Source organism: Nelumbo nucifera, chromosome 2 (assembly GCF_055504915.1).
Source record: "Nelumbo nucifera cultivar China Antique chromosome 2, China Antique-T2T, whole genome shotgun sequence".
Taxonomy (NCBI): domain Eukaryota; kingdom Viridiplantae; phylum Streptophyta; class Magnoliopsida; order Proteales; family Nelumbonaceae; genus Nelumbo; species Nelumbo nucifera.
The window spans coordinates 37,272,623-37,285,824 of NC_142650.1; the positions used below are offsets into that span (position 1 = coordinate 37,272,623).

Genomic DNA, 13,202 nt, shown 5'->3' on the forward strand with positions numbered 1-13,202 from the left:
GGTTGAGCATAATTGACCATAAACCCAGCCCAACCTACCCGACTTACACCCTTAATCTTGGTGTTTTTTATGATTGCCTTTGAAATGAGCATCTCCTATCCATGTCTAGATCTCCTGACACTGCACATCTCATTCAGATCATGTTAGTGAGATGTTCAAACTTGTTTGGTAGGAGATTCCAAACTCTTTCTATCCACATGACCACATTTATACACAACCACAAGGCGATCGGATCTTCTGCCCACAAGAACCTTATCCACACAAGAACCTTATCCACACATCACTACAACGTAGGAGTCTAGGAGATCCCCATTCCCGCATGATCATAAAATTGTATGGACATTGTATATTTATTAGGGTAAATTAGTGAAACATCTCATGTATCCTATTTTATGCTTATTGCACAATGTCCATAAAATTGTATGAACATTGTGGGTAAACTACTTTCTCATAATTGTGGTTCAGTATCCTATTTTATGCTTATAGTACAGTCCTCCCATGAAATTTCTAATATCGCACATCTACACCCCCTTTGTTACCTCGAGATTAGAATGTTCAACGATGTCATAGTCTCAATATTTTTAAATGTTAAGATTGCCTTTGATGAAAACATGTGGTTTTACACTAAATCTCTATTTAATATATAAAACATCAATTATTAAATATTTTTAAATAATATATATATACATAAAGGTATATATATATATATATATATATATATATTATTTATAAATATTCGGGTCAAGCCTAAAAAATTAGACCTTTAACAAAAAACCTAGGCCCAAGCCTCGATTTTTTAGGTCAGGCTTGGCTAAGCCGGGTCGGGCTGAAATGATCACCCCTAACTACAACAATTGAGTGGGCCCACCTAGCTTTTGCATGGATTGGGTTTGAGTTTTTGGGTTGAGCCTAACCTAAACTTAAATGGGCTTGATTTGAGGCATTGAAGCAAGGTTTTAAAAACCGACCCGGAAACGGAACCATTCCAGCCACCGGTTTTTGGGTCAGCAATTCGACCGTTCGGGTTAAATGGTTCGAATAATTTAAATATTTTAATGGGTGATATGTTATCTTACCAATTAGATTGGAATGTTAGGATAAGATGCAAATAAATATAAGAGAAATAAGGTTTGACCATTTGAGAATGAGAGAGATTTGAGAAGTTGTAAATGACTGAGAGAGTTGAGAAGAGAGAGAAGAAGAAGAAGAAGAAGATGACGATGACTTACAGCGGCAACAGTGACAGCGATGGTGATGACGATGGCAATGGCAAACTACAACGACAACAGAAGCAGCGATGGTGGCGAATTGGCGATGAAAGTAGATATGAGATTTCTTTGTCTCAAATCTCACTCCTCTCTCGCAAATCTGTCATCTAGAGTCTAGACTGCTCTCCCATATCTCTAAATGTGAGATCTCTCATATCTTTCTCAATCATGGTTCAAAGTATTGATACAATACGCCCTGTATTGGGCATATCGGATCGTATCTTTTGTCCCAAACGCTTGTTTCTAAGTGTTTCAAACCCCCAACTATTTTTAATAATCAAAAACATCTTGCAAGCTTCCCAAAATACCAAACTTTGAAAAAAAAAAAAAACTAAAAGAAAAAGTGTGTGTCGGTTGTTTCTAAGTACTGATACGATATGGCTGAAATATGTATCGTATCGATACTTTGAACCTTGTTCTCAATGTCTCACACATCCCTCAACTGATATCTCTCTCCAGTATATCTCAGATCTAAGAGATCTTCTTCTCTTTTCATTCTTTTTCTAACTTGTCAAAAGTAATAAACTACAAACTGTTCTTCAAGTTGAACAGTTCAACGGTTCATTGACTAATTCAGCAGTTTTTTACCAGAGACTGGGTTTGGGGTGAAAAATAACCAACTGCTTGGATGATTTCCAGTCCAAACAGTCTGATTGTCCGGGTCAACGACAGTTCGAAAAAATTGCATTGAAACAATAATAAAGTTAAAATCCTTTTAAACCTAAGCAAGCTTGCCCGAGCCCAGACCAAATTGTGTTAAGTTAGGCTCAGGTTAGATTGGCAATCTTGGATTTGGCCTCAGATTAGACCAATCTTGAGACCAAGGTCTAAATCTTAAGGTTGAGCCTCAATTGACACCAAACCCGAACTAAATCTAAATTTCCAAAGTTGCAACCCTAATCAAAGGGGGCATACAACAATACCCCATTTATAAAAATGTGAAGAGTCCAATTATGTTGCATTTCAAAATTTGTATACGAAATGTCACATGATCTACTTTTAATTAATTAACATTTCACAACATGGTTTTCGAACCACCATTGGCCCAGACAATCAGACCATTCGGCCTGAGAATCATCCAGACAACCAGTTTCATTTTACCTCAAACATTGTCCCTGCCCAAAACCATTGAATCGGTCAATGATCTATTGACTTGAACAATCGAACCGTCAACCCGTTTGACCTGTTTAATGGGTTTTGACCAATTTTAAATTTTAATTATTTTTTAATTTATTTTATCAGAATGGGGCCATCCATTCAGACTGGAGGATTGAACTGTTGATTCAAAAACCGGTGGCCTGAACGATTTCAATTCCATGTCATTAAAGACTTTAACAACTTTAAATATCACTACGTTATTACTGGTTCATTTACATTTATGAGTTGTTGCAGAAAAAACGTAAATTTTGCGAAATGATAAGATGGTGTATCGATTTTCATAGAAGGGCATCAAAGAACATAATCGCTGTAAATTTATACTAAAACGTTGATATAATAATCCATATTTATGATATATTACTTTGGGTTCTATAAAGGATTCACAGTTGCGGTGTGACAGTGTCACCACTGTGCATAAAGGATTCACAGTTGCGGTGTGACAGTTCGGAAATCCAGGTTATGGAATTTGGATACCGGAGATTCTGATTATTCTACAAAAATCAACCATAACCAGATTTCAGGTGGGCTAATTCTGAATGGTTATAGAACCCACACATATATAGAATTATAACTAAATGTTTGGATTCGTACTAAATTATACTATAAAAGTCAAACATTTTAGATAGAATCCATTTTATGAAAAGAAAATTCTACGGTTGGAATTGAAGTTGGTTAATTTTTGACATTGAGACTTCAACCTACTCAAGATGCAATAATAGATTAGGAGGAAGTAACTGTCAACGAAAAGAAGATTAATTAAATAATTAGATAATGGATCAAGTGGTTTAGGTCAAATAAGTTAGAATTCAGGTGCGTGAGGAGTGATCCTTCCAAAACGCAGCCACTTTTGATTATTTATTTATTTCAGCATGTTAATTTATTTCTGGGCGGAGGTTTTAGACTATTTAATATATTCTTTGTCTAATCAAACAAGATTTTGCGTATAAAATAGCTCCACGAAAGATAATGAGTTGACATTCCCACCTTATCCACCCACAAAGGAAATATATCATATAAAAAGGTATGGTGCTGAATTATGAAGTGAGCAATTTGGTCCGGTCCAAGCATGGTTTTTAAGGTGGGGGTCCAGTTACCGGTTTGAACAGTTCGACTGTTCAACTTGAATGATCGGCCCGTTCTAACAAAAAATTAAAAATTAAAAAATTGGAAAACGGTCATAACTGTTCGAACGTTTCAAACGGTTAATCGGATGATTCAGTGGTTTGTTGATCAAAATCAACGGTTTTAGGGGGAAAAGCAGTTTTGGAGGAAAACGGAACCGGTCAGGTTCCCGGTTTTTCCGGTCCGACCGTCTGGTCCGGTCTAGTTTAGAAAACAGTGAGTCCAAGTAAGCCCAATCAATCAATCATACAATTTTACACAACTTGGATTTAGATTCTCCATCCTTTGAATATTGGGTTTGGGTTAAAAAATTTGGTTTTTTTTTTTATCTTTCAGGTTAGGCTTATACCTATCCCTTAGTTAATCTGAATCAAGTGAAACTTGTAAATTTTTAAGAAATGTATCGAAATACGCATTGGATACACATGTGTATCGGCGAAAAATTAAGATACGCATACATATGTTTGGAAACACTATAAATAATTTAATAAATCATAAAAATACTTCAATAACACTAAAGATAAGACTTCAATGAGGTATATATAGATTAAACTAATATATTTTAATGGTTTTATGAAGAAATATATTGTAGGTAATTATAACTTCATTAAAAATCTTATGCTTAACTATAATTTATAAATTATAATTTAGTTTTAACGTTTTATGGAATGGGAAAAACTCAATTTTCCTATCCAACAATAAAACATGCATTAGCACAACTTTTAAGTGAAAATATAATCAATAATTATTTATTATTTATTTTCAAAAATTATCAAAAGTAAATAAAGATTATATAATATATTCAAAAAATAGTTATTAAAGAAGAAATTTCAATTGCTTTGTGACGCAGCGTGACGTGCTCGACCGGGCTGACTACGCAAGCACCCAGACGATCGAATCGGCTTCGGACTGGAAGCCTCACGTAAAGAGCTAGGCATAGAGCCTTAGTAGAGAGAATTGCTAAAGAAAATTCTTGTGTGTCTATTGAGCTTGGAAACTGAAGTATTTATAATACATTTTGGTAGTCTTGTAGAATAATTAGGAAAATAGAACAACTAAAACAACTATGACTTGGACTTGACGGCCACCGTCCGATAGCCACTATCATGTTGGATACGTGATCTTATCTGCCATTACCAATATCCGTTGCATGCATCCTTATCCGATGCGTGTTCCACCCTAGATGTCGTCGGCTGGTTCGGCCGGTTCGGTGGGTCGTGAGCTGGCCCTCCATCATTCTTCCCCACTTGGAAAGAACTCAACCCCGAGTCATGATCGGGATATTCAAGTGTCACTTCCGGTAAATAACGATGAAGATCAGCAACATTAAATGTTTTGGAGATACCCATGTGATCTGGTAAGTCCACGACATAAGCATTGTTGTTAATTTTCTTAATGATCTTGTATGGACTGCACTTCCGAGGTTGTAGCTTGTTATACTTTGCCACAGGTATGCGTTCTTTCCTTAAAAACACCATGACTTCATCACTGACGTCAAACACTCGGTGTTGACGATGCTTATCAGCTGCAACCTTGTACTTTGCATTGGCTCGCTCCAGTTTCTATTGGACTTCTTCCTGTACGGACTGGATCTGTTCTGCCAACTGCTCGACAGAAGTATTGAGGCCGGGTACTCTAGGTAGCTTCACTAAGTCCAACGCATGGTTAGGTACCTTCATATAAACAATGGAAAATGGGGATCTACCTGTAGAGTTATGAACTGCATTGTTGTAAGCATACTTTGCTTGTGCTATGGCAAAATCCCACTGCTTCGGTCTCTCCCCGCAGATACTGCGGATCAAGTTACCTAAGGTCCGATTTACCACCTCTATTTATCCATCTGTCTATGGATGAGCTGTACTGCTGAAATTCAATGATGAGTCGAATAATCTCCAAAGGGTCATCTAGAAGTGACTTAAGAACCTCGTATCTCGGTCCGATGTGATGGTCTTAGGTACCCCATGTAAACGGACAATCTCTCTGAAAAATAGCTTGGCTGTCGTTGTTGCATCCACGGTCTTCTTGCATGGGAGGAAGTGATCCATCTTGGAGAACCGATCAACTACTACGAAGACGGAATCCATATTTCTTGGAGTCTTTGGCAAGCCTAGCACGAAATCCATGGACAAATCTTCTCAAATCATAGTAGGAATGCCCCTTAGCTGTCTGACAGATATAGCATCTACTCACAATAGTGGTCACATCCCTTCTTAAATTCGGCTAGTAGTAATACCCCTTGACTGCTTCAATTGTTTTGTCTCTTCCAAGGTGTCCTGCTAATCCACCCCCATGTAGATCCTTGATGATCTTTTCGCGGAGGGAGGTGCAAGGGATGCACAGTTGTTCCCCCTTCATAAGGAACCCATCATGAATGTAGAAATCACCTGCTAGCTGTCAATTCATGCATTTTTCTCACACCTGTTGGAAGTCCTCATCCTGGGCGTACAGGTCTTTCAAGCACTCAAACCCCACAATTTCAATACTGAGAGTCCTGATGAGGGCTATACGTCTACTAAGAGCATCGGCCACTGAGTTTTGCTGTCCAGCCTTATACATAATTTTGTATGGGAATTTATCAAGAAAAGCAGACCATCTTGCATGCAGGTCACTCCTCATCTGTTTTTGCTTACTGAGATACTTAAGAGCTTGGTGGTCGGTGTAAAGAACAAATTCTTTCGCAATTAAATAATGTTTCCATGTTTTCAATGCTCTAACTACAGCATAGAATTCTTTATCATAAGTGGACCACTTCCTCCTGTCTTCACATAACTTTTCACTAAAGAAGGCAATGGGTTTCTTTTCTTGGGACAATACAGCCCTTATGCCAAATCCACTGGCATCACATTCAACTTCAAATAGTTTATCAAAACTTTGTAAGGCAATGACAGAATCAATGCATAATTTTTCTTTTATGAGGGAAAAACTCTGCTCTCGTTCTTCTCCCCATTGAAACTTTCTCTTTTTCAAACACTCAGTGATGGGAGATACAATACTACTAAAGTGTTAAGATAAATTGCCTGTAGAAAGTTGCTAACCCATGCAAAACGTCTTACGTCCGTGACGTTTAATGGAGTCAGCCACTCCCTAATGGCTTTCATCCTTTCCCTCATCCACCTTAATTCCATCATTACTTATAATGAACCCTAAGAACAACAAATTATCACTCATGAAAGTGCACTTCTTTAAATTAGCATATAATTTGTTTTCCTCTTTGATATGTCCTAGGTGCTCAATGATAGATTTGTTGTAAATCAAGATGTCATCAAAATATACCACAACAAACTTACCAATAAAAGGGCATAGTACATGATTCATTAGCCTCTTGAATGTGCTAGGTGCGTTGGTTAATCCAAAGGGCATGACTAACCATTCGAACAGTCCATCTCTAGTTTTCAAGGTTGTCTTCCATTCGTCTCCGGGACGGATTCTGATCTGATGGTACCCACTCCTGAGATCGATTTTTGAAAATACTACAGCTCCATCAAGTTGATCTAGCATGTCGTCCAGCCTGGGAATGGGGAATTTGTAGTCAATAGTGATTTTGTTAATAGCCCTGCTGTCGACACACATCCTCCAACTCCCATCTTTCTTGGGTGTTAACAATGCTGGTACTACACAAGGACTCATACTGACCTGAATATGCCCCTTTCTCAATAATTCTTCTACCTTTTCCCATAAGATTTCATTTTCCTTAAGATTCATCCTGTAATGTGGTAAATTAGGTAAACTAGCACTAGGAACAAAATCAATATGATGTTGGATATCTCGCATGGGTGGGAGTTCATTAGGTAATTCATCTGGAACTACATCATGGAACTCATCAAGTACTCCCTGCACTTCCACTGGAATTTTGTTTTCCTCTAGTGACTCATTCATGCTTTCTCCCTTTACCACCAACAAGTGTACATCGCGGGTATCCTTACATTCTTTAAAAAATTCAGCATGGTGATGTGTAAATGGTCAGGAAATTTTTCTCGTCTACCTTTGGAGCCTTTGGGGAATTTCTTTCTGCTATAGGTAATAAGGTGTAGCGTACACCCTTTTTCTCGAGTTGGTAGGTATTCTTCCTACCCAGGTGTTTTGCATCTGTATCAAACTACCAAGGCCTACCTAATAAAATGTGGCAAGCATCCATATCTACAATATCAGAGTATATCTCATCAGAGTACTTACCAATGGAGAAAGGGACCTTGCAGCGTTCCTCCACCCGTACGCCGTCGACTTCCTTGATCCACCCAATTGTATATGGGTTCGGATGTTTTTCAGGAAGTAGTTGCAATTTCTGTATGACATCCCTGCAAATAATATTTTCCTGACTTCCATTATCAATAATTAAATCAAATAATTTACCATGTACAGTACATCTAGTGCGAAACAGTCGGTGTCATTGAGTGGTATCTTTGCTTCTTTGGGACAGCATTAATTTCCTCACAACACAGGTGTATTCTTCATATTCATATGGACCTTCTTCGTCCTCCCCATCAGGTCCACAATATACTTCCTCTTCAACATCTTCTTCCTCCTCCCTCTCTACCATGTTAACTGCCTTCCTTCTGGGATAGTCACTAGACCTATGCCCCACTTCATTGCACTTAAAGCATTTAAAAGGAGTAGGTTTTGCTTAGGGATTACTGGGTTTATAAGGGTTGGAAGGGTTACCTCGAGTATTTCCTCCCATGAGGGCCTTACTGGCGTTAGCTGTACTCGCCAAGTGAGGAGGTTGTACTCCTGGGGCTGATTTGTTCTTGTCAACTGTTGCCGGTCTGTTGTCGCTTCCACTGTACCGGCGGTAATTATCACCTCGGGTCCTCTCTTGGAACATTAATTCAGCCTTCAAAGCTAGGTTCCTTGCTTTCTGTACACTAAGAACCATTAGGACGCCAATTTTGTCTCTGATAGCCGGTCTCAAACTGCTCAGATAGCGGGCTGCCTGTTGGTTATCGCTTTCAGATAGCTGATTTCGTTCGACCAATCTCAAAAATTCAGATGTATATTCATTGACACTTCTTGAACCCTGCGCACATCGTTGATATGATTCAAACATATATTGCTCATAATCTGGGGGTAAAAATCTACCTCTTATTAGTTGTTTCATGCGCCTCCAGGTTCGAACAGGACCTCTTCCTTCTCTGATTCGGGTTTCTCTCATCCGTTCCCACCAGACAGATGCGCCTCCTTTCAGTCGGAAAGCTTTAATTTCACCATTCTTTCTTCTAGGATCTCCATATACTCGAAGAAATGGTCGACCTCTGTGATCCAATCTAGAAGGCCCTCCATATCCAGATCCCCACTAAAAGTAGGAATATCTACCTTGAGTTTAAACTCATCAGTATTCCGACGGGGATTAAAGTTGTCGGGGTTGCGCCAATTCTTGTCGTTTCTGCCGTCACTGGGAATAACTGGGGCAACGCCGAGTTCCATCTCGTCGTCACTATCATCATCAAGAACAGGATGTCGGGGTATAGGATTGACGAGGGGTCTACCGTGGTCGTCTCCTTCGATTGGGTACGGGTTCTCCCGGTTCCTTGGAACATCCTCCCGCAACAAAGTCCGCAGTTGTCCAGCGATCTCTGCCAACTACTGCTCAATGTTACGCATGGTTGTGCCCTGCTCTTCGATTGCTCTCCAAACAGCTTGCAACCCCTGATCTCCGTCACGGGGTGGGTTGCGACTGGTACCGTCTTGGTTGGCCATCTGACTGGGCGAACTCCCGCTCTGATACCACCTGACGCAGCGTGACGCGCTCAACCGGGCTGACTATGCAAGCACCCAGACGATCGAATCGGCTTCGAACTGGAAGCCTCACGTAAAGAGCTAGGCGTAGAGCCTTAGTAGAGAATTGCTAAGGAAAATTCTTGTGTGTCTATTGAGCTTAGAAACTGAAGTATTTATAATACATGTTGGTAGTCTTGTAGAATAATTAGGAAAATAGAACAACTAAAACAACTAGGACTTGGACTTGACGTCCACCGTCCGATGGCCACTATCATGTTGGATACGTGATCTTATCTATCATTACCATTATCCACTGCATGCATCATTATCCGATGCGTGTTCCTCCCTAGATGTCGTCGGCTGATTCGGCTGGTTCGTGAGCTGGCCCTCCATCACTTTGTGGATATGATGGATCATCCATAGAATTATAATATGTTCAATCATTGTGATCAAATGATAAAATATAATTAATTATTTATTTATTTTTTAATTCTAAAAATAAAAAAAATAATTATTAAATAATAAATTTCAATTGGTCAATGGATATGAAAGATCATCCATAGAATTATAATATATTCAATTGTTGTGATCAAATGATAAAATATAATTAATTATTGTTTATTTTTTAATTCTAAAAATATAAAAAAAAATACTAAAGAAGAAATTTCAATTGCTCTATAGATATGATAGAGAAGTCCATAGATGTAAAACATATTTAGTCTTTATAGGCAAAGAAAAATTACATTTTCAAATTTTTATTAATTTATATTTTCTCCAAATATCTTCATGAAATTTCCATAAATTTATTAATAACACAAAAAAAAATATGATTTTCAATGTAAGAAATGTAGATCAACATAAATTTAAACATTCAAGAAAAAAAGAAATCACAAGATATTATAAAAAAATTGAAAAAGAATTACCTATTTTTTCCATATTTTTTCAAAATTTGAAAATTAAAAAAATATAATGATTCACACTTGTTTCTTACAATCTTTTGCTAATCTAACACTCTAGTAATGAGGTTTGGAGTTTTAAAATCATTTGGGAGTGAAAGAATGCTTATTTCAAGGAAAAAAAAAACTCGTATTTCCCTTTTTTTTCAGTTTTTGACTGTATCTTTTTAGTACACCCCGATACGCTGGATATGGGTCAAATAGGTATGAAAAAAAAAACGAAACGTCTGATTTCCATGCGTATCCCATATCCATATTTCAATTTTAAAACTTGGCTACACGTACTCATAAAAAAGGAATAAAGCATCAATTCACACGGCTTCCGCTTGTAGCGCGTGCTGGGCTAACGGGACGTGCTTCTTCTTTCCGCTGTCCCTTCACATAAAAGCTCGTCCTTCTACTTCAATTGAGAAATTAAAGTTCCTGAATCCCGACAGTAATACTAGAAAAAGACCGCTCTTTCATGCCCCTGTCCTTCGGCAGTTGTCGTAGAGCTCTCGTCCTCTGTTTGATTGCAGATTATAAATTTTAAGCAACTTTTTCTTAGAATTTCAGCTGGTTGTTGACGTTCATTCCCATTTTCATCTTGCGTCCAACATCAAATTCTGCATTAGCTCTGCTCAATTTCCCCTGATAACTAATTAATAGATAAAAAACCCCGCAATCCCCAAATTCAAGTCTTCATTCAAGATGGGTCTATCAAGTCTCCCTGCACCATCCGAAGGAGTTCTCTGCGTCCTCCTTATAAATACAGCACTCTCGATCTCAATCTTCAAAGGCATCCTTCGGTCCAACCTTCACATTGTTGGAATCCGTTTATCATCATTATCGTCGCCATCAGATTCCTTTGAGACGGCACCACCAGAGCCCTTTGAGTTTCGTGTAACAACGTCAAGTACTTTCATGGAGGAGTTCCGATATCGGGTTCCAGCCATTCGCTTCAGCTCTATTTTTGACGACAATTGCTCTGACCACGAGTGTTCTGTCTGCTTGACACGGTTTGAACCGGATTCCAAGATAAATCACTAGTTTGGAGAAGTGGTTGGATTATTGGAACATCACGTGTCCTCTGTGCAGAACTCCTCTGATGCAAGAAGAAGCGTCTTCTTGCATTTGGTAGACACTGGAGACTGACTGGTTCGTATTGGGTGGGGGTGCTGCTGAATGTGATGGCACTCATCTCATCTGGATTAGTGTGTGGGGCGAGAATGGGTGGGGTGCAGATTTAAACTCGTGTTTCATTCTTTTTCAGATTTTAATAAAATCATTTGTTTGAGATGCATAATATTTGAGCTCAACGAGATTAAACTCAATTAAATCAATGTTAAAGACCAATGACTAGAATAGATTTGGTTGTTAGACTTGAAATAAAGATTAAAATGTTGACATTCACAGGGAAAAATCTCCAAACTTATGGATTAAAATTTCCACGCTTTCTAAGCATTGGAACTATCATTAGTCAACTACCTCTCGCAAGGGAGACATGGTATATCAAACCAATCGACCTAAGGACCTGAGGACAAAAAAGATTAATTATAGTTGGCTATCAATTTATTCAAGTCATTTAACCATTAAAAGGTTCTACTGTTTTCGAATCATCATTAACTTGAACGATCAGATTGCTCGGCAAAGAATCATCCAGTCAATCAGTTCTGTTTCACTTTTAATTCGTTCCTTGGCCAAAAACCGTTGGCTTGGTCAGCGATGTACTGATTCGAGCAGTCAAATCATCAATCTATTTGACCTAAACAACAGTTTTTTATCATTTTTTATTTTTTTTTTATTTTCTTTTATTTTAAAATTGGAATAAGCCATTTATTTGAACTAGATGGTCAAACCACTGACCTAAAAACCAGTGGCCAAAGTGGTTCCAATTTCAAGTCAATTTTTCAAGCATTAGTAATATCATTTGAGAATAGGACACTATTAAAGGTTGGAAAAACACTTATAAATTCTACTAAGTTATGTTGGATAAACATCCATAAGTTCTACCAAGTTAGGTTGGATGGGCACCAGTACGTCAAAGTTCTAAATATAGATACACCCGATACGTCGATAGGGGCATATCGGTACTTTTTTTCAAATCTGATTCAAGGGGGCCAGTTTAAGGTTCCTCCACCACCTGAACTGGTCAAAACCCCGATACCCGGTACACCCTTTGTAGGGGCGTATCGGGGTGCTCCCAATACGATACGTATCAGCCAATACGTGTCAATTTTTTGAACCTTATTGTAAGTTTTGCCAAGGTATCGTAAACACCTAGAAGTCCTACTAGTTGTATAGGTTTTATTAGCTAGTGCTTGAAAATCTAATTGGTTTAGTGGAAATCCTGAAGGGGTTGCTTAAGGTAAAGGACATAGGTCAAGGTTGACCGAATCTCTATAAAAATTCTATGTACTATTCTTCTTGTTTTCTTTGTGCTTTACTTTTAGTTTATGTAGTTATTTACTTATCTTGCAAACTAACATTCTACTAAATACACTAACAAGCAATTACTTTACATTTATATTTGTTCTTTACTTTCTTGTTCATTTACTACAATATATTGAGTTGTGTGTTTGTGTTTATTTGCTACAGTTATTTGAATTTATTTTTTCATCTATTTTATATAATTGCAATATATTGATCTTACAATATATTGATTTAAAGCAGTTGCACTGTTTATCTGTTATATCTTCTTGTATAGTGTGCATGCGCGCGCACACACACTAAGCCTTTATTTCTGCTTCATTTAGTTGGGCCCGGGTTGTAGAATTCAGGCTTGGGCCTTAGGCCCAATTCTTAGGGTTGGGCCTGGTTGAGTTGAAACCCAGGCCAGCCCATCCAACTTACATCAAACCACAGGGTCAGAGAAATCAGAATATTTTAATATAGTTACCATAGGGTTGAGTTGAAACCCAGCCCAGCCCGAGCCCGGATTAATTGTAACTTAATGGCTGTGTTAGGGGTAAAGCTTAACCAATAATAATGCCCCACATCATTC

General features: G+C 38.1%; 1 pseudogene; it reads left to right on the forward strand.

The window, feature by feature from the left end:
• The first annotated feature begins 10,434 nt into the window (after window positions 1-10,434).
• On the forward strand, window positions 10,435-11,428 carry LOC104599082 (putative E3 ubiquitin-protein ligase XERICO pseudogene; annotated as a pseudogene).
• Window positions 11,429-13,202: the final 1,774 nt, after the last annotated feature.